Source organism: Monodon monoceros, unplaced genomic scaffold (genome assembly GCF_005190385.1).
Source record: "Monodon monoceros isolate NGI ecotype Baffin Bay Population unplaced genomic scaffold, NGI_Narwhal_1 Super_Scaffold_6, whole genome shotgun sequence".
NCBI classification, from domain to species: Eukaryota; Metazoa; Chordata; class Mammalia; order Artiodactyla; family Monodontidae; genus Monodon; species Monodon monoceros.
This window is the reverse complement of record NW_021703783.1, coordinates 98,822,071-98,843,601: the sequence shown is the minus strand read 5'-3', so window position 1 is coordinate 98,843,601 and position 21,531 is coordinate 98,822,071.

Below are 21,531 nucleotides of genomic sequence, written 5' to 3'. Positions count from 1 at the left end.
AGTCCACCTTCATTAATGCTCCACTGATCCACACACAGTGTGGTTATATTCCTAATCTTCCTTCCCATCATTTATGATATTGCTGCCATTTATATTAATTATCTATATGCTATATTATCCAATACATTGTTATTATTTCAAGAAAATAGTTATCTTTTAGATCAGTGAAGAATAAAAAATAAAAGACTTTTACCTTCATTCATTCTTTCTCTTTCTTCTTTTCTTATATATGCATTTGATGCCATAAATTTTCCTCTGAGCATTTAGAAATATTTAATTTTTTTCTTTAGACTTGTTTGATCCATATGTTATTTAGCAGTGTGTTGTTTACTCCAAATATTTTGAGATTTTCCAGCTAGCATTATGCTATTGATTTCAAGCTTAATTCCATTGTGGTGTGCAAGAATGTTTTCTATGATTTATATTCTTTTAACTTTGTTAAGGTGTGTTTTATGGTCCAGAATGTCTATCTTGGTTAATGTTGCATGTGAGCTTGAGAAGAGTATCATGTATTCTGCTGTTGTTGGGTGAAGTATTCTATAAATGTCAGTTAGATCCAGTTGATAGATAGTGCTGTTCAGTTCAACTACATCCTTTCTAATTTTGCGCCTGCAGGACCTACCAATTATGATAGAGGGGTATTGAAGTCTCTAACTCTAGTGGTGGATTTGTCTATTCCTCCTTGTAGTTCTATCAGTTTTTGCCTCACATATTCTGACATGGTCATTAGGTATATACACATTAAAGATTCTTAAGTATTTGTGGATAATTGATCTCTTTATCATTATGTAAAACCTCTCTTTATTCCTGACACTTTCTCCTATTCTGAAGTCTGTTTTGTCTAAAACTAATATAGCCACCTAAGCTTTCTTTTGATAAGTATTATCCTGGTATACCTTTCTCCGTTCCTTGACTTTTAATATATGTGTGTCTTTATATTTAAAATGGGTTTCTTATATATAATATGTAGTTGGATCTTTTTATAAAATCCACTCTGACAGTATCTGCCTTTTAATTTGTTTATTTAGACTGTTGACATTTAAAGTGATGATTGATATAGTTGGATTAATATCTACCATGTTTAACACGGTTTTCTACTCATCACATTTGTTGGTTCTTTCCATTTTTTTAAATCTCCCCTCTTTTTCCACCTTCTCTGGTTTCAACTGACTATTTGATTATTCTATTTTCTGTCCTCTGTTAGCATATCAATTACCTTTCTTTTTAAAAATTTAGTGGTTTTCTTAGAGTTTGGAATATACATTTACAACTAATCTAAGGCCACCTTCAAACTACATTATGTTATCACTTCACATGTCATATAGGTTCCTTATAACAGAGTGTTCTGAATTTTTCCCTCCCATTTTTCATAACATTGCTGTCATTCATTTCTTTTATTCATATGTTATAATCACTCAGTACATTGTTGTTATTATGAATTTGAACAGTTATTGCTTAAATAAATTAAGAATAAGAAAAATAAAGGATTTTCTCTTACCTTCATTCTTTCTCTCATGCTCTTCATTTATGTAGATCTGAATTTCTGACTTGTATAAGTCTTCTTCTCTCTGAAGAATACCTTTTGCATTTCTTGAAGGGCAGGTTTTCTGTTGAAAACTCCCCTCATTTTTTGTTTTTTGAGGAAGTATTTCTCCTTCACAGTAGAAAGGTAACTGTGCTGAATGCAGAAATCTAGGTTGGTTGGTTCTGCTTTCAACACCATGAATATTTGACTCCAATCTCTTCTTACATGCATGGTTTCTGATGAGAAGTCTGAGGTAATTCTTATCTTTGCTCCTCAAAATGGCAAGGTTTTTTCCTCTGGTTTCTTTCAAGATTTTGTCTTTGCTTTCTTGCAGTGTGAGTATAATATGCATATGTGCAGATTTTTAGTATTTATCCTACTTGGTATTCTCTAAGCTTCCTGGATTTGTGGTTTGGTGTCTGTTATTAACTTTGGAAAATTCTTAGCCATCATTACTTCAAATATTTCATATTCTCCAGCATCTCTGTTTCTTATCATTCTGCTATTCCTATTACACATATCCAGCTCCTTTTGTAACAGTCCCACCTTTCTTGGATATTCTGTTCCCTTTTTCTTTTCATACACTTTTTCTCTTCCTAATTCAGTTTTTGAGTTTTTATTGACACATCTTTCAAGAACCTCTATTCTTTCTTTGTCTGTGCCTGCTCTATTTTGATAGCCCATCAAAGGCATTTTTTAATTTTGGTTAAAATATTTCTGATTCATGTCAGTTCTCTCTGATTCTTTCTCAGACTTTCCATCTCTTTAATTAAATTGCCCATCTGTTCTTGAATGTTGTCTCCTTTTTCCATTAGAGCCTTTAACATATTAATCATAGATATTTAAAATTCATAGTCTGGTAATCCCAACATTTGTGTTATAGCTGAGTTTGGTTTTGATGCTTAACTTTGTGTCTCCAGACTATGTTTTTTCCTTGGCTTTTCACAAGACTTTCATTTTTTTTTTTTTTTTTTTTTTTTTCTGAAAGCTGGACACGATGTATCCGGGAATAGGAACAGAGGACATCAATTTTTAGTGTAAGTTTTTATGTTGCTCTGCCTGCGTGTGGTGCCTCCTGATGTGCCAGATCTTCTGGTTTCTTTGCTTGCTGTTTCCCCTCCTGTTGTCTTGGGTTTACCTAAGAACTCCTTGTTAAACTGAGTTTGTACTTTGCAGCTCTTTCTATTGTAACCCCTGCTATCATATTGGAGACCTGTTGGTGGTAAGGTGTCGGGTAGGGGCAGTGTTCTATGGTCTTATGATTAAATTTCAGGTTTTATTACTGAGTCTGAATTCTTGAGCTATGGCCCTCAGTAGTGTTTTTAGTCTTTTTTATTCTTGCCTTAGTGAGACAAGAGGACTAGAAGTCAGATAAGGCTCTGGTAAAGCGGTTTCTCTTGAGGGCAGGCTTTGTTACAGAAACAGAACCTACTGGGTCTGTTTGGTTACTTTGCCCCTGCCCTTCCCTGATGCATAGTATTTCTTTGATCTTCAGATCTTCAGTCTGAGACCCAGCTGGAACTCCTGGCAGTAAAGTCTACAAAAGACTGGATCTCCAGCAAGTCCACACTCAGCCTCCAGAGATTCTTCAGTCACTGTTTAAGTGTCCTGCCAATTCCTGGTCCTGCTGGCTTCTGCTCCCGGGAAGCTGATCTCAGCTGCAATTCTCTGCATCCCCTGTGTGTCTCTTCAGTTTGCCCTGGGACCTCAATTCTCTGATGGAGCTAAGTTGTTGATTTTCAGTTTGCTCAGTTTTTTTGTGTTGTGAAGGCAGGAGTGATGACCTCCAAGCTCTTTTTATGTTGGAGATGAAGCTGGAAGTCTCTCCGTGTATTTACAAAGGCACAATGTGTAATCACCGCAGCCCAGCAGATGCTTCCCTACAGCCCCCTGGCGGGAGGAGAGAGATGCCCATGACTGGTCCCAGGTTCCTTACCGGTGATGTGCCTTCCACCCTCCTTCCTTCTTGGCCTGACAGAGGAATGAGGACAGAATACCATGAACACTGCAGCAAATGGTGTAGCTCACAGGCTGATTATAATATTGGTGCTGTTGGTAAATCTTTCTCTGGGCATAATTCTATCCCAGTGGTTCCTCAGCTAAGCAAGCATCGACCCCAATTAAAAGCTTGCAAAGGTAAAATAGATAGCTAGTGGGAAGCAGCCGCATAGCACAGGGAGATCAGCTCGGTGGTTTGTGACCACCTAGAGGGGTGGGATAGGGAGGGTGGGAGGGAGGGAGACACAAGAGGGAAGAGATATGGGAACATATGTATATGTATAACTGATTCACTTTGTTATAAAGCAGAAACTAACACACCATTGTAAAGCAATCATACTCCAATAAAGATGTTAAAAAAAAAAAAGAATCATACTTTCAAGTACCTTACATAAGATAAGCAGAAAATTTCTTTGTGGTATCAAAGCTTTCAATATAAATAATTCTTTATCTGATGATTCCTAAAGATTCAATCTGAGATATTTAGTTATAAAACTCATTATATTGACAATATCTTTCAAATAAAGACTTTGAAAATGAAAAAACAAAACCAAACCCTGCAGGATCTGTCTGACTGTGTCTGAATGTGACCTAACAGGTGTGATGGGAAGTGGAAGGAGTTAGGATCTCTCCCCAAGGTCAACCAGGCCTGCTCAGCAGGAGGATTGCTCGTGGGCACGAGGGGAAGGAAGACACCGTGGCCAAGTGCTGTGACTTCTCTCTGAGCGGTGGCCTGTGATTGGTGCTGCCCTTCTGGCAGGCCTCATGTGGATCCCGCCCCCCCCACCCCAGCTCCTGGCTGGCCCCCTGCTCCCATGTCCAGGTGTCACGGTCCCTAACCCACACTGCTGCCTACGGCCTCTGTACAGGACACCTAATTCTTGCATGGCAGTCAGGGCAATCTTTAAGAGGAAAGATTGGCTACCGCTATCTCAAACCTCCAAGAACCTCCCACATTCCTGAACGGGAATCCAAGCTCCCTCCCCGGTTGGGTTGCTGAGGCCTCACTCATTTCACCTGCCTTCCTGCTTTCTAAACACACGGCCTCCCGGCCTCACCTTAAACCCTCCAAACTCTCTGCCTCTGACATTTTCCCAGCCCGGCCCTCTGCCTGAGCAGCCTTCCCTCGGCCTCTGTGCTCCTGTCCCCTGGTCTATGCTGCTCCCTGCTCTCACGTCCCTCCCCAGAGCCCCCCTCCTGGCCACCGCATCCTCACCAACCTGGATGCTCTCAGCCTTCCCCCTGCTGGGCCTCATGCAGAAGGAAAGCATCCACATTTATCACATATTTCAAGAGACAGCAGTAAATCCAGCCTGGGCCCTCGGGTGGGGGCTCTGAGTCACACCTGTTCCCTGTATACGCGTTTACTTGTTTTCTTTATTGTTTCTTTCTCTTTTCTTTCAGCAGATAAATATCTATCTTGCTCACCTCTGTGTTCTCAGCACCTAAAGTGTCTCTGACCCTCTGCAGACCTTCAGAACCTATTTATTGAATAAAAGAATGAAGCTGGCGATGCTGCTGTCCTTTAGGGTGGCTGAAACCCAACAGGGGATAAGACCCTGTGGGTCGGGGTGGGCCCTGGGGACGGTGGTGCCCCACGCTCCCTGTAGGGACTTCCACACCTCTCTCCGGAGGGCACAGTGGAGGCCGTCTTCAAACCCCCGTGCAGAGAAGGCAGGAAAAAATGACCAGATTCTGGGTGGGGGGAGGAGAGTGGGGGAGGATGTTAAGCCAATAAAAAAACCCTTTTACATTTGCTGCTGTAAAACTTTATAGAGATTTCTCAACACACGACATGAATAATAACCACGCTTTCTTTTCAGTAATTGCCAAACCAACAAGCCTGTGAGGCCCTTTGCGGGCAGGGTAATCCCTGGGCACCGGCCCTGGGCAGGAGGCCCCCGCAGAAGGCACTTAGTGTCCAGGCGGGCCTGGGAATCAGGCAGCCACTTTCAGAGGGAGCCAGCTGGGCATCCGCCCGCCCCGGCCCTCCCGGTAGGCCCAACTGCCTGGCCCACAGCAACCTCCAGTGGCAGGGGTGGAATTGCTCCAGTCTGTTCCAGAGCCTTCTCTCCCCCAGTCTGACTGGGGTGAGTGGGGGTGGATCTGCAATGATCTCATGCCCCGTATAGGGCTTGGTTCTCCCACCATTGGCGGGGGTGGGAGGTGGTGAGCCCCTCCTAACTCTGGGCCTCGTTCTCTCAGCTGGTGAAGGAGGGAGTGGACCGGGCAGCTTAGCTCAGGGAACTCAGTCCACACGGGGAGCCCCAGCCCAGCAGAGGCGGGCACGGCCCACTGAGCAGGAAGCTGGGGTCTGGGCCTGGGGTGGGAATGGTCAGAGAGCAGGGGGCTAGGATCGGAGCCGGGAGAAAAGATGCTACTCTGTCCTCCCTCCTTCCCTTATGAGCTCCCTCCCTCTCGCCACAAATTAGACGGTTCCTTAGAATTTCTCTAGATCACGCTCACTATACAAAGAGAGCAAATTTAAGTGTCTCTTCTCCCCTTCATCCTATTTCCATTTTCAGTTCCCGAAATGTCACAGGTTGTCTCTCCCCGGCGCCCACGCTCTATGGCAGCCTATCACACAGGTAATGATTTATGCTGCGACACCCAGGTGTGGGCTCGTGGGTCTGATGCCCAGGCTTCAGGGCTGGCAGCGCATCTACACCTGCAGAGCTCCCTCCCTGCAATCCTTCCACCCGGGCTGCAGCTCACCTGACAGCTGACGAGGCAGCGTCTGGGAGGGGAGCGACATGTTCACATTCATGGGTGTCCTGCCCACAGGCCAAGGCTTCTTCCACGGCCCATGCAGGCAGACAGGGCAGGCGCCCTTCTGCCTGACCGCCTGGGGTTCAGGGTATGTGTGTGTGTGTGTGTGCGCGTGTGTGCGCGTGCGCATGTCTACATGTGTGGGGTATGTGTGTGCATGTGTGTGAGGGTGTATGTTTGTGCATGTGTGTAAGTAGATGTGTGTGCATGAGTGACTGAATGTTTATGTATGGGTGGATGTATAATTTTGTATGTGTGCATGTATGTGTGAGCATATATATCTGTGTGTATGTGGGGGCACACATGCATGTGTGTTTGTGCACATGTTCACACATGTGATGGCGCACATGCACACACATGTTTGCTGTGTGCACATACATGTGTGTATGAGCATGCAGGCACGTGGCATGTATGCTTGTGCATGTGTGCACGTGTGCATTGCTGAGTATGTGCGCGCATGTACGTGCATGAGTGTACATACTTGTGTGTGCACATATACACTGTGTTTGCGTACGTGTACATATCTGTGAGTGTGTGTGCACATGTCTCAGAAGAGAAAGGACAGGCAGCCACACCTGGGAGGCTCATCCCGCTATTACCCCACAGGCAAGCCTCCCGCGCGGAGCACCTGCACTAACAAGCCCTCGCCCTGTCATTGTCCCCAGGGCCTCCTTCCTGGCACCGTCCCCGCCCAGGGACCTGGGGTCTCCCTGCCCAGGGCTGGCCCTCATTCCTAGGTCCTCGGAGTGGGCCGCCTGCCTTTCGAGCTGGCTCCTGAGGCAGCATGCCCTCGCCTAGCATCTCTGCCGCCCAGGGTCTCTGCAAGTCCAGTGGCCCTGGGGTGGCCCCGCCCCAGCCTGCCCTCTCATTGAGCCCAGAACCCGGGAGCCTGTGCTCGTCAGCATCACAGACACGGGCCCAGCCGTGGCCATCTCACCGTCTGCGTTAGGCTGTGAGCTCCCTGCTGATGGGGGGGCTGCTGCCTTATGCTTCCTGGACCCCGCCCCACCCCGTCCGTGGGAAAACCCTTCAGAAACCTGGACTCGCCTGCTTTGCTGAAGACTCGAACAGAACCGGACGCAGGCCCCTTCTCCCATGCGCCGCCCCATCCGTATTCCACGTGGCCCCAACTGGAGCTGTTCCCAATGTCAGCGAAGGGCATCTGTGCTGCCCAGCCCCCAGGGAGCGGCAGCACGCACTCCATGGTCGGCCCTCCAGAACGTGGGGCCTCCCTCTGTGGATGGGACCCTGAGTGGGCCCAGGCTCCCCATAGGAAGCCGGGCAGTGGGAGGCCATTTGAGGCACTGCACCCTCCTGTCACAGCCTCCTCTTCCCCAGACCTCAGACCTGAATCCACAGGGAAGCCCAGCCCAGGTCCTGCGATTTCCTGGTGAGCCTGCAAATGGCGAACACCCCCCTCTGGAGCATTTTTGTGATGGGCTCATTTCGCTGAGAGGGACATTTTCGAGGCTCCTCCGTGTGGCAGCCTGTGTCGGTCCTTCCTTCCTGTACGTGGCTGAATAATGTTCCTTCGTCTGGATCGACCACATTCTGCTCACCCATTCTTCTCTGGATAGACACGTGGGCTGTTTCATCTTCTGGCAGCCGTGAACCTGTGTGTGCATGTTTGTGTCTCACTATTATTTCAAGTCACAAGGAGCACACGGTTTCATGATCCTCAGGAAGAGCACCATCTTCTTACAGACCCACTCGCTCTGTCCCCACCAGCTTTAAATCTGCTAAATTGGGCGCCAGGTCTGCAGTTTCCCGCCCACGATGTCTCAAAAAACCCCAAACCAGAGACCACCCCGAGGTTGCAGCAGGGTGATGCTCCCTCTTTCTCTGCGATGTACGACGCACAGGTGAATTTCCCGCCCGCCCCGATTTCTGTCACTTCTGTTCTCGTGTGTCCTCATCTCATGCTTGTGAGAGAATGTGGTTGAAAGCAGACTCATCTCAGGGCATCCACAGGAGACTGGGGAGGCACTTCATCGTCTGCCCGTGACAGATGGATAGGAGCTAATTTCCTTCCCTGGGTTTTGACAACGCGCCCGGCTCACAACGTCTCTCTTATTTGTCAAAGGGAAGAACAATGGGGCTGCGTGCCACCCCCTTCGTGCGGGATCCAGCCCACTTTGTCAGATTCGGCGTGAGCCTCATTTTCATTACCCGTGCACGTGTTCTGATAAAATATTCATGCGGGTCACCTCCCCAGCAGACTTCAACCATGCTGCATGGAGCAGAGAGGAGGGCACTGCCAAATACATAAACACTGCATGGGCACAGAGTAAATGAGAAGCTGCCGAGACACAGGAAAGACACTAGACCAGAATTCATCTTTCACGCCGCTTAAAGGCACAAGTCACAGAGAGCATCGCCCTTCGTCGCCATGGGCCGGGGACGCCCCGTTCTCGACATCACCGTCTGCAGCTAAGATAACATCCAGCATCCCGAGGTGCGCCCCCGCCCAACTCAAGGCCTGGGGTCTTGGAAAAGGCAGGCTGCACATCGGCTCCAGGAGGCTGGGGGAGGGGGGTCACCACCTTGTTTCAGGTCCACGCTGTGTGTCCGGAACCGTGGTCTCAGGTATCAGGCATGCGCAGCTGTTTCCTCCTGCACAGAGACCTAGAGGGGTTGCAAGGCCACTGTCTCTTGGTTTTGGAGGGCTCTCTCCCTGGCAGCTTCCCCTCGACTTCTCCCTTCCTGTGCGTTCTGCACTCTTTCCCCGCCGCCCCAGCCCCGAGAAAGTCAGAACAGAGCACGCACACCCTGAGGCTTCCGTTCCTTCCTCTTCCTCTCAGAGGGTGGACCTCATGAGTCCGCCTCTGCTCTCATTGCCTCTGAGCCCAGACCTCTCCCCACTGAGCTTTGCAAGCAGGCCCTTTTAACTAACCAAAGATGGCATGGGAGAGCAGCCCACATGTTATCAGTGGCTCAGAGTGTATTCTCTGCAAAGGCAACTGGGAGGTCAGAGGACCACACGTTTATTCAACAGGGAACTCCTGAGCGCTTGACATGGGGAAAGGCTGAGCTTGGCACCCCGGGTACCTAACAACAAACAAGACACCATCCCAGTGGCAGAGGGGCTCATATTCCAGTGGGAGGGGATCCTCTGTGTCTGGGGTATGATAGAGAAGGTGAGGACATGAAGGAAAGACACATAAAATCCGATGAGAGGAGAAAGAATGCACCTGTGTTGGGGATATTTAAATTGGGTTTTGAGGGATGAATAGAAGTTCACCAGGTAGAGTCTGTAGCATCTTCAAAGGCTCAGAGGCACACAGCAGGACAAGAAGTTCAGTGCTTTGCAGGTGGTTGCTGGGGAGGCTGCAGGCAGGTGTGTCTGGAGGGAGGGTGCATGAGAGATGAGGTTTGAGAGATGGGCCGAGTATTGATAATTAAGGGGTTTGTGAATAACGGAGAATCATTTTAAGTTTCTAAACAGAATGTGACGTGGTCATATTGATTTTTAAAAATTCATTTATTTACTTTTATGGCCACGCGGCATGCGTGATCTTAGCTCCCCAACCAGGGATCGAAACTGCGCCCCCTGAAGTGGAAACGTGGAATCTTAACTACTGGACCCTGGGGAAGTCCCTGTATTGATGTTTTAGAAGAGTTGATTTGGTAGAGGCCTTGAGGCTTCTCCGGGACGATGCACTAACAGTGGACCATCAGTGACCTCGGAGAAGGGTTTCCCTGGGTCCTGTTTCAGAATCATCACCTCTGGAAACGTGTAAATCCACCTCGGCCGTTTGCCCAACATGCTCCTCCAGGCTGCACACCAGACAGAGGGTCTGGACTGCGCTTGGAGACCCCGCAAGGCAAAGCACACACCGCATCCCGGAGCCCCCTACCCAAGGATCCCTCAGCCCCCTGAGAGGCGATCAGAAGGGCAATGCCTGCAGGTGACTCTTACCTGGTTAAAGGCACATGGTGACCCCCCGATGCCTTTTCTCGCCCCCCTTTCTGTTCTTCTTCCTAGTTCTCCTGCCTCTGTGTCCAGATTTCTTCAGGGGCAGGTAAGAGAAAAGCGACTTAAACCAGATTAAACCAGACTCTCGGGTCTCAAGGTAAACAAATTTGGGGGCTCAAAACCCTTCCGTCCCCCTGCCCACCCTCTCTCCCATCTCTGCTCCTTTCGCACGTTTCCATGGTCCTCCTGGGAGATAGCGGGGCCTCCTCCAAGCTGTACAACAAGGCAGCAAGCGGAGCACTTTTTTGCAGCCAGAGAGGAAAGACCACCCTCTCTGAGATCCAGCTTGGCAGAACCCTAGATAAGATGTCTGACCTGCATCACGGGCCCACCCACTGGACTCCAGGGTCTCAGGACCGAGGTCCTGGAAGAGTCCTGTCTGGACAGTTTTCAGAGAACAGAGTCACTGACCCTCTTAGTGTGAGTGTGTGTGTGTGGGGGGGGGGGGGGGGACAAAGACCTGGCCATCCTCACTGGGAGCCAGGCATCCAGATGTCTGTACCTCATGCTAATTTCAGCTCATCCATGATCAGGTGTGAACTACACACAGCCAAACTTGCTTGGCCTCGGGGCAGCAGGCTGGGCGTGCTGGGTCCTGCTGGGTCGTGGACGCTCCAAGTCCTGATTCTTGCATGAGGAGTGGGCAGACCCCTGGGCCCCTGGGGTAACGTGCACCTCTGGGATTTTCCAGGCAGTTCACAGACTTTCTCCAACACACTGTGGTCATATTGGTCTTGTCATAAAGTTAACGGGAACGGGGAGAGAATGAAAGGATCTTTGATTTATTTTATTTTTTTCCAATTTGTAAAATCATGCCCTCTGAGAGCACGTTGCCTCCAGGCTCGAGCACAGAATTTAAAAACATTCAATTAAAAAACTCAAAGCAGGCTTTTCTGGGGCTGGGGTGAGCAGAGCTGCTCTGGAGGCAGCCCCGCCAGGGCAGGTGGCAACCAGCCCTGGTGGAGCTGCGGGCCTGCCCGGCTGCACGGGGTCCACGGGGCCAGACGCGCAAGCTCTCAGGCGCGCAGAGCTGCAGTGCTCAGCCCTGCGAGGTGGCCGCGTTGGGTCAGCGCTAATTGGAGGCTGGCGAACAGTCAGACTACACAGTCAAGGGATTGTAAACAAACGGGCAGACAAGGTTTGCTGCTAGTGGGCCTGAAGGTCTGGGAGTGCCACCTTGTCCAGGAAGGCCTCCCTGCAGCTGTCTCGTCTGCTGTCCTGGTGCTGGGCTGGGTCAGGAGTAGTCGAGACAGCTCCCAGGTGGCCGTGGCTTCAGTCCCAATGAACAGATCTCCTGCAAGATGAAGCGCCACTTCTGCAGAGGAGTTCTTGATGTCTTCATTCTCAACCAGGAAGTTCTCTTTAACAGCTTCCCCTTCATTCTGGGTGGCATCCTTGTTGTGGCTGAATTCAGACCCCGGCCCCAAATTCAAATATTCGGTCCTAACTCCAAGAACCTCCAAATGTGACCTTACTTGGATATAGGGTCCTTGCAGATGTCACTGGTTAAGATGAGGTCAGTAGGTTGGGCTCTGAACCAGTGTGACCCGTGTCCTTATAAAAAGAGGAAATTTGGACACAGAGACATGCACTCAGGGAGAATGCCATGGGCTGAGGCTAGAGAAGTGGCAATCCGAGTGATGCTTCTACAGGCCAAGGAGCACCAGAGACGGCCAGCAAACCAGCAGAAGCTGGGAGAGGGGCCTGGAGCTGATTCCCCTCGCGGCCCTCGGAAGGGACCAATCAATACGTTGATCTCAGGCCTCCAGAGCAGTGGGAATAAATTCAGGCGGTTTAAGCCACTCAGCCTAGTGCTTTGTTATGATAGTCCTGGGAAACTAACACAGTCATAAGCAAAGGAGTGGGCGCCTCCCATGTGCTAGGCAATTTCCACAAGCGCCGCCTGCCCCAGCAGAAAAGGAATTATCCACCTTCTCCAGAGAACGTGGAGTCTCACAGGTGCTGAAAATGGAAAGTCTCACTGAGGGTGGAGACGGGATTCTGCATGGTTTCTGGCCCCTGGAGCCAAGGATCCTTTGCTCTGCCCTCCCCGAAGCTGCTGCCCGCAGGGGGATCCAGGACCTGGGCAAGAGAGGCCACCAACAGCCTGGCTGGTGGGTGTTTCCTTACGTTTGCTCTTTTTCCAGCTAAGCTCATCCTTTTTAGGTGTGCGGATCTATAGATTCTGAAAAAAAGAACACAGAGGTGTAACCACTACTACAACCGAGATATGGAACATTCTATCACCCAAAAGCTGACCTCAAGCCCTTTGCGGGCAGCCCTCACCTAAACCCCGGGCTGTAGCAACCGCTGACCTATTTTTGTCCCTAGAGTTTTGCCTTTTCTGGGACGTCGTATGAGAGAATCATACAGTTTGCCTCCCTTTGAGTTTGGCTTCTTTCATTCACAATAATGCTTTGAGAGTCACCTGCGTTACCACAGGTACCGGTAGTTTGTTCCATTTTTGTGGCTCAGTAGTATTCCCCGTGTATGTTCACCGGTTGAGGGACATCTGGGTTGCTTCTGATGTTTGGCTATTTTGAATAATGCTGCTATGAAAATTGCATACATATTTATGTACAAACATATAATTTCCTTTCCCCTGGGTAACTACCAAGGACTGCAACCATTCAGTAGTGTGAAAAGGATATATTTCAGTTTTTATAAAATCCATCAAGCTAGTTCCTAAAGTGACAGTGCCATCTTGTTTACCCCCAGTTGCTCCATTGTCACCGACACTTGGTTTTATCTGTGTTTTTGTTTCTAGTCAGTGTTGGATGTACGGATGGTATCTCATCTTGAGGTCAGTTTGCGTTTCCCTAATGACTAATAATGTTGGGTATCTTTTCACATGCTTGTTAACCATGTGTATCTCTTCTTTGGTGAACTTTCTGTTCAAATGTTGAGCCCATTTTCCGTTGGGCTTTTCTTAGTATTGTCACTGAGTTGTAGGAATTGTTTATATATACTGGACACAGTTCTTTATCAGATATTTGATCTGCAAATATGTTCTTCCAGTATGTGGCCTGTCTTTTCATTGCCTTAGAGGTGTCTTTTGAAGAGCAGAAGTTTTTAATATTGATGAAATTCAATTAATGGATTGTGCTTTGGGCATCACGTCTAACAGAACTGTGGTCAATCAGGAGTGTGTCTCTCTTTGTTGGGGGAGACCCACAGTCTCCTCAGGGGTCCTGCCCGTGATTTTAGGGGTCTTTCCCTTAAGCCCTCGCCCCATCGAGTACCCTCCCAAGGCCCCTGGTAGGACGCGTGACTTCTACCTCCAGAAGTCTTAGATGGACCAGAATCGCATTTGGATTGAAGCACGTGCCTTCCTCTGAATGGGCGTTTACTGCCCATTCTATCGAGGAGTCATACACTTAACGCATCAGTATAAATTACCAGCGGCTATGCAGTAGCTCAAATGTCACAAATAATAGAGTGTCGGTGACTTAAAAATGTGCCCAATTAGAAAGCAGACTGTCTCCCACTGCTTAAGACTGAGGAGAAAATTTAAGTACAAATATTAAATAGTCTTTTAACGTTGAGCCCAAACTTTGCATGTTCAAATACAAAAAAACGAGCATTTGAATCCCTTCGCCTTGCAATTTGTATTTTGCTGAGAGCACTGTTCCTGCAAAGTTTGCCTTCCTTGGCTGCTGAGTCTGACCTGGTTCTCCCTGGAAAGTCAGGCTCCTCAGGACCATTTGATCAGAGTTAATCCCGCCGGGCCTGTCTCATGCCCTCGTTTTTAAGCGAGCAGAGGCAGCCCCACACTCACAGAATGTAGAAACCTCCATGCAGGTTACCAGCCTCTAGGGCAGTTTTCCCAGGGAAAGTGATGGTCCTGGAACCAGGTGTTTGGGACAGCTGAGGTCCAGGTTATTGTGGCCAAATGACTCATGTTGCATGAGAGCCAGGGGGTAGATAGAGGGCATGGAGAGAGAGAGAGATTTTCTGCTTTCAACCTAGTCGGAGGCCGATCAGTGGGTCAAGTTGTCTGCGGTCCATGGCCCTGGAGTACTATTCCTGCAGGCAGGTAATGTCGACTGAAAAAAAATGCATAACCTAAAATTTGCAAGTTATGTATTATTCAGTGGAATTTCTGAGGACTTAAGCTTGGGACGCAGCCTCTCAGATCGCTGTGAGGAACTGCTCTGAAGAGGTCAGGGAGGAGCCAGGATACATGGGAGTTTTTGCAAAAAGACCCAGGTAATCAGAGCCTCAAAAGAGCATTGTTAATTAAAAAAAACAAAAACAAAAAAACATCTCAAGTTAATGAGTTTAGCACCTTTCTAGGTATGGGAAGATGCAAGAGTCTGGGCTCATTGAGATCATTCCTTTGCTGCGCATCTTAACCATCCGGGAGCCAGCACCCTGCTTTCCCATCCTGGGATCCCTCAGGGCTCGCCATTGGGGCAGCAGCAGTGGCTGAGGGCTCCACGGCTGCAGCATCCTTTGTTTACAGATATGGCAGACGACGTTTTTCATCCACAGTAATTATGACCATAGGTCGTTACCCTGTCTGGGGGGGCGATGCAGAACACACTTAAGTAAAAACCTGCATCACGCCCCCCCCTCAGTTACCTATTTCGGCCTGAAGTCCTCTTTTTTCAACCCACTCAACGAAAACGCAGTAGCCTGTGTCCCTGGCACCCGCTGCCCCCCCGCCTTCCTCGTGAGCAGGCTTGGCCACTCTGACCTTACGTGGCCTTGGAAGCTAGACACTGTCAACCCCGTGCTGGTCTCCGTCCGAGAGTCTCCCTCATCAGATCCCTCGCGGACCCTGCCTTGGATGTCACAGAAGCCACCACACCTGGGAGGCTGCGGATCAATGCCTGGGTCGTGAACTCTTCTCGACTCTGCCTGTCCTCGGTCTTTGAACAGACGGGGCCTCGAGTAAACGAGGCCTCTTTGGTGGCAGCAGATCCCTTTCCTGCTGTAACATCTTTCTTCTGCCCTGAGAGATATGTCTCTATGGCTCCTTTTCCACGTCCAGAAAGCCTGAGCTGTCACATTTCTAACCTGCGGCTGGAGTTCCCTTTGTCCTCCTCTTGCAGGAGCGATCGTGAGGGGTGGTGAGGGTCTCCTGCTTTTCATTGCTTTTGATGTGGGGACTCAGAATGTGCTCTCTCCTCCTCCAGGTTCTGCAGTTCAGTTCTCCACTGGCAGATGAGCATTCAGGAGCCTGGGGTCTGGGCAGACCATCCAGGATTCTCACAAGGCTTGCTCTCCTTCCACTGGCTGGGCTGGGAGCCACACGTACCCCGAGACTGGCCTTGACACCTGCAGGAAGACTGCAGGGCTCCTCTCTACCCCAATGCTCCTGGGCCCGTGCACATGGATCACGCCACACCTGCAGCCCACGCATGGAGCAAATGTGTCACCATGAGCCCCCTCTAACTCATCGGGCGGTAACACACTGCTTGTCATAGTTGTCCCCATGTCTGCAAGCGAGGGCTCGGTTTTGGGGATGCTGTCCTCTGTGGGGGGGTGGTGGTCGTCCCTGGGATCCGCCTTCTAAGTTTCCACCTCTCTTCCTCTGTTGATTTCTTTCATCAGAGAAAGCATTTCAGTCCTTCTTGCAACAAAATACTTCCCGTTTCGATCCCATCTTTAAGAGACCTAAATGTGGTGTATCTCCTTCATACTGTCAAGTTTTCCTCTTGGGGGTGGGATCCCTCTCTTCCTTCAGAACCTGACACTCACCCTGCTTTCTCTCTGACACCCAGAGCTCAACCCTTCCTCTGCTCACCTGGACACCCTGGCAGTTCCTTGATCTGCCCCCAAGCTTCTTCCCGGTTCTGAGGCATCAGATCTGTCCATCTAAGGCTTCCTGTTGTGGGGTTTGGACTAACGGTGAACTATATCCCTAGTGCAATAGCCGTCTCCCCTCCCCTGGCAATTCCTCTTCAACCCATTCATGAACACGCCCACCAGGCTTTCACAATTCCAAATCCAGAACCTGCCTGAGGTGGTGCTGTAGAGAACATGTCCAGCCGTCTGTGGTTGTGTTAAGACATCATTCCATCCCCTCTTTGGCTCCGGACGCTTTTCAAAACAAGAGGAAGAGGGGAGGATTGAGGCAGATATCTTGTGTCCACTCATGCATCTTCTTACAGCCTAGAGGCTCCAGCCTCACTCATTAGTTCTCTGTAACCCAAACACCACACAGCCGTCATTGTGCCTCCAGGTCAGCAGGTCCTGAAGACAAAGGTCCTGAATCTCAGTCCGTCTGAGATGCGTCTCTCAGGACCTCACTCTGTGCCCCTCACTCGCCTGACCACTGACACAGAAGATCCTGCAACCCAGGCTGTGGAGATGCTGTGTCCGTGCAGGTGAGGGTCAGCCATCGAGGCCAGGAGACCAGGGTTCATAGCGGCCAGTGCGGTGGAGAGACCTCAGTCAGTTTCCAGTCCCCTCCCTCCACCCCAGCCACACCAGAGGTCACGGCCACCCCACTCTTCCTACGCTTTCTCCATGCCAGTCTAGTTGTCAAGGGTCATGACCAAGGTCTCCTGGAAAATGTACTGCATGTAGGGGTTTGGGGGGGGAAACTTAACTGAGTGTCTTTTTCTTGATAAATCCTAAACCAATTGAGGAATGATCAAGGGATGCTTTTTCTAGAGTCTTACCAGTGTGGAGAGAGCCTGTCACGGTGAGCAGAGCACAGGCAAGAGAGGAGGGCAAACGTCTTTCACCAGAAGGATCTGGAGAGCAGAGAGGGCAGGCCCCACAGAGCACAGCTTTGCACATGGACCTTGCCCTTGGGAGCACAGCTCACGGGACGTCCAGATGCCCCCACCCCACCCACTGGACAGGCACTCATCCTGGCAGAGAAGGTTAGGAGGCAGGCTCCTGAGGGATGCTGGTGGAAGCTTCCTGAGGAAATGTAAAAGTTCCGCACAAGCAGACTCTGTGTTGGGGTCCAGGGAACCCTCGACTCTGTCCTAAGCTCTGAGCAGCCCTTCTTCCCACCAAGATCCCTTGGCTCCAGAAAGGGACCCAGTCATTGCTCTCTTGGAATCCTTCCCCTTTTATCTCCTCCATCTCTCACTGTCGTCCCGGGTTAACACTCCCTCCTGCCAGCGTCCACTTCCAATGAAGGATCAGAGAGAGAAGACGTCTGCATCTTTTGATGAATGTGTTTGGTCCAGGAAGCGTTTGGGGTCTGGTTTTGAGAAGCTATGGAGAATTGGGGCAGTTCTATCCAGGGCTCCCTTAGTGAAGAGGTGGAGGTGGGCTGGGGCAGCCTGCTTGGAGTCCCGGAGGGGCTCTTTGCTGAACCTGCTCCCTTTCAGCAATGAGGTCAAGGGAAAACCAGAGTGTGTGCCCTGCCATCCCCAGTGGGGTTGATGAGATGAGACCTTGATGTACTAAATGTCAAAGTATTTTCAACAGGAAGTCTGTGTTGTGTCTGAGATACCAATGGGATGGTCATCCATTCTTTAAACAAAAATAAAATCAGAGAATAACGAAAACAGCAAGAACCACAAAGATGGTGGTGATGGTGGTGATGGTGGTGATTGCATTGCATACTCACCACACACCAGGCACTAGGCTCACTCGACTCCTTTGTCCCGAAGGCAAGGGGCTCACACACCCAGAGGCACCAGGTGGTGGGTGTTAGCAGCAGCACGGCTGCCACTGGAGCCTTGCTCCATGCGGTCCTAACACAGGACTCTTCACATCTCATCCCAGAGGCTCAGATTCTTGAGACAAGAAGGCTGTCGGCATTCCTTCCCAGCTCTCATCCAGGAGTTCCCCATTTGCCTGTGAATCATTTATGAATAACCAGTGGGGCGTCTCGTCACAAACGCTCCACCACGTTGGGCTCTGCCCAGGGCTGCAGGTGCCACCTCCCAAAGTGGCGCAAACAAACAATTACCGAGGTCTTACAAGACGTTGCGCTCAAAATTGTTTGTCAGACTTGGAAATTTCACTTCTCTCTTTTGCAAGATCATTTCGGTGTGCACTGCAATTGGATTCTACTTTGGTTTGTAGTATCACTGAGATGTAATAAGGTTAGTAATGATTGCTGAAAACATTCGTCATTGAGTCTTTTGAAAGAAGTATCGCATTTGGGAGAAAATAAAAAGGTTGAAATGCATATAATAAATTTGCAGTCAGAGTTGGCCGAGGACTGAGTGCTGAGTTGTGGGACTGGTGGGCAGATGCTCTCCACATCTGGGGTTTCCAGGACCTTCCATCCTTCACTCATGGGTAATACTCACCTCCTTCTTGGTGGCATGTCTTGTGTTCATCAGGGAGCCTGGCCTGGAGTTGGGAGGCTGAGTAGAAGGTGTGGACTGGGGAGAAAGGGTGTGGACCTTTAGGACAAGTCAGGCTTGGGCACAAATCCCACCTCCTTTGCTCGCTAAATGTGTGGACTTGGGACCTCAGCTTCACCTCGTAAAATGGGGAAATGGAACATAACCCTTGGGTTATTGCAAACATTTGAAGAGACAGGGAATCTAAGAGTCCTACCTGTTTTGAGATGGGTATTCCCCTTGTCCAGGTGAGCTGCAGACGCTCACCAGCTCAGGACCTCCCCACAGACTGGGTCTTCATTCAGATCTCAGGTTAACCCCACACCTGGCCACCCTTGAGGGGTTAGTGAGGCCCCAGCAACACAATGTATCAGAAGGATGCTAAGGGGCTAATGTAAGAAGTAAAAAAATCCCCATTTTTCCCCCAAAAGATTGTTTACTCATTAAGAACTAAATTTTATATTCAGAAAACCTAAACCTGCATCTTGGCTCATTACTTTCTTATTGGCTTGAACTCTATGAAATTGTTGTTTGTGTAGGTCCAAAAATAGTTGAACATTGGCAATTTCAGACAGTTCAACTTGATAGCCCTGTGGCTTCAGCCAAATCACCTAGCTTTTCAATGGCCCAGTGTCTGCCTGTTCAGCAGACATCCCAGATAGTTGTGAAAACCAACCCCAGGGGTGGACAGTGGGTGCATACTTGTCAAATCTGAACCCTCCTTATAACATGTGAGGCCGTGTTCTGGGTGGACCGTGGTGAAAGGAGTTTCCTTCCATGGCAAGAATAACTAGAAATTGTAAACAAGCCTACATCATCCTTTTGGCTGAAAATTTTAAAAAAGGACAAAAGGAAAAGAATGTGTTTTCCAACTTGAAATTTCAGGCAGAAGGTTTTCCTTCTCTCACAGGGCATCACTTCTGAACATATGTGAGCCCACAGCAAGGCACCATACAAGAGTCTGGCTCTTACTTTGGAAGATGACCTCCCTCGGTGCTGGTCCAGATGTTGTACGGTGAGGCTGCCTCTGCATGGAAAGACAGTGGAAAGATACCACCTGGGGATGGATTTTCCTCCAGCTGGACTCGACTTGCAGATAAGGAAATCTCCCTGCATGCACCATCTCCACCGATGCAGACTGGCGTGGACTCTCGCCTTGGATTCACATAGCGTGCGTGGTCAGACTGTGGGTTCGTGTTAAATTTGCCATCAAAGAATCCTCCTGGGCCACCAACAGCATAGCTGCTGAAAAGAGACGAGGCCCCATCACATGGGAAGCAAGTGTTTATTGTTGTTTCCAGACTCAAGCTTAAAACTTTACATCCATTCCTGTTTAGTGTCAGCTTTTCCAACCTGGGCCTTTGCTCCAGCTCTCTGAGGTCATTTTTGCTCTCATCTGTCACCCGACAATGCACATTCACCCTTTCTCCTGCACGTTGTATCAGATGCAATTTGTATCATCTTCTTTACCAGCCATTAACTCTTCATCCATTTAATTCTCTGTTCATGCGAAACTATTTAGTAAGCAAAATTTCAGACAATATTGTTAAGAATTTTCCATGGCAGGTTTGGGCTCTGTTTAGCTATCTGTGCCTTTGGATATGATTGTGTAATTGGGCTGAATTCACCCAATTGCCCACTTTCCGCATCTGTACATAAGAAATGTTTGTGGGTTGGGTGGTTGATTTTATTTGTCCCAGAGTTAAAGCATTCTAGGATTTAACGAAGAATCAAGTGTTCCTTTATTTTCTCCCATTTTATGACAATACTCAAGCACGCTTCAGTGTTCCACAAACATAAAGGTCTGTTATTATTAAAATCACTTTAATTATAGCAGCAATTTCCTGTTTATTACACTGTGATTGCACGGAGGGCACGATCACGCCTCCCCCTGGCGTGTCTCAGATTCCGCTATCTGACTGCACGACTGTTGGGTTCTACTCGACATCCAAGGAAGCCTGTCTTCCTGAGTCTCGTTTTCCCTCTAGCTGATGACTATGGCTGGTTTCAGAAGCCATCAGAGGGCCGGGCACGTGTGAACATCCTTGGACCAGGGGATGCCTTCGATCTGTGGCCCAGCCCACTTCTGTCCACAGAGGTTTGCTGGTCTGACTTCCATTCATCAGTGAGGACTCTGGAACAGTAGCTCTTCTCTCTTACGATGCACACAGGCTTCCCACCCCTCCTGGCTGACACTGCCCACTGGGCCACCTGCCCTCCAGCATCTGAGCAGAAAATGACCTCACGTCCAGTACGAAGACATGCCCCTCTGACGAAATAACTTCAGAAAGCCCCGTTTCTGAGCTCCACTGTAAAGGACAAGATGCACTGTTATTGTCATCTGTCCTCAGCATGGAGCTCCAGCTGGTCACATGCTGTCACTATCTAAGGAAGCAGAGGTCAGCGGGGCTGGACATGCAGGCCCCATGGGGAGGGCGCACAGCATATGGGACATGCCATCTTCCACATGCAGGAAGGCAGGAGGGTGGTCTCTGGAGAGGGGGGGCAGAGCAGACTCCGAGAGCTGGAGGATGGTGGAGCCCACGCCAACAAAAGGACATCTGGGCATCTGAGCTCAGACTGCAGGGGAAGGCGCCGAGGATTTCAAAGGAGGATGCGGTGGGGGAGATCTGGGTGCCGGACAAGGGGCCCAAGCGTGTATCTCCTCTCCCCATTGCTCCGTGTGTGGCGTCTGTACCTGAGGGTAACACCTGTCATTCCAGAAGCTTCAAGGTTCTTTAATTTCTCAGCTCTCTTGACCCACTCCCAGGAGAATACAACTCCCTAACCTCCCTGGATGGGAACGCAGAGTGTATCCAGCTGCTGGGCTCGTGGCCGACCAGCCGGGGCAGGACTCCTGAGCGGGGTGTGGACATCTCAGCTGAGTAGGGTGTCTTGCTGAAGCTCCAGGCTGAGCAGCCCCTGGGTGAGACCAGGCCGTGTGAGACCAGGGGCTTGGACAAAGTTGCAGTTCTCTGGCTGGTCCCCACTTTGAT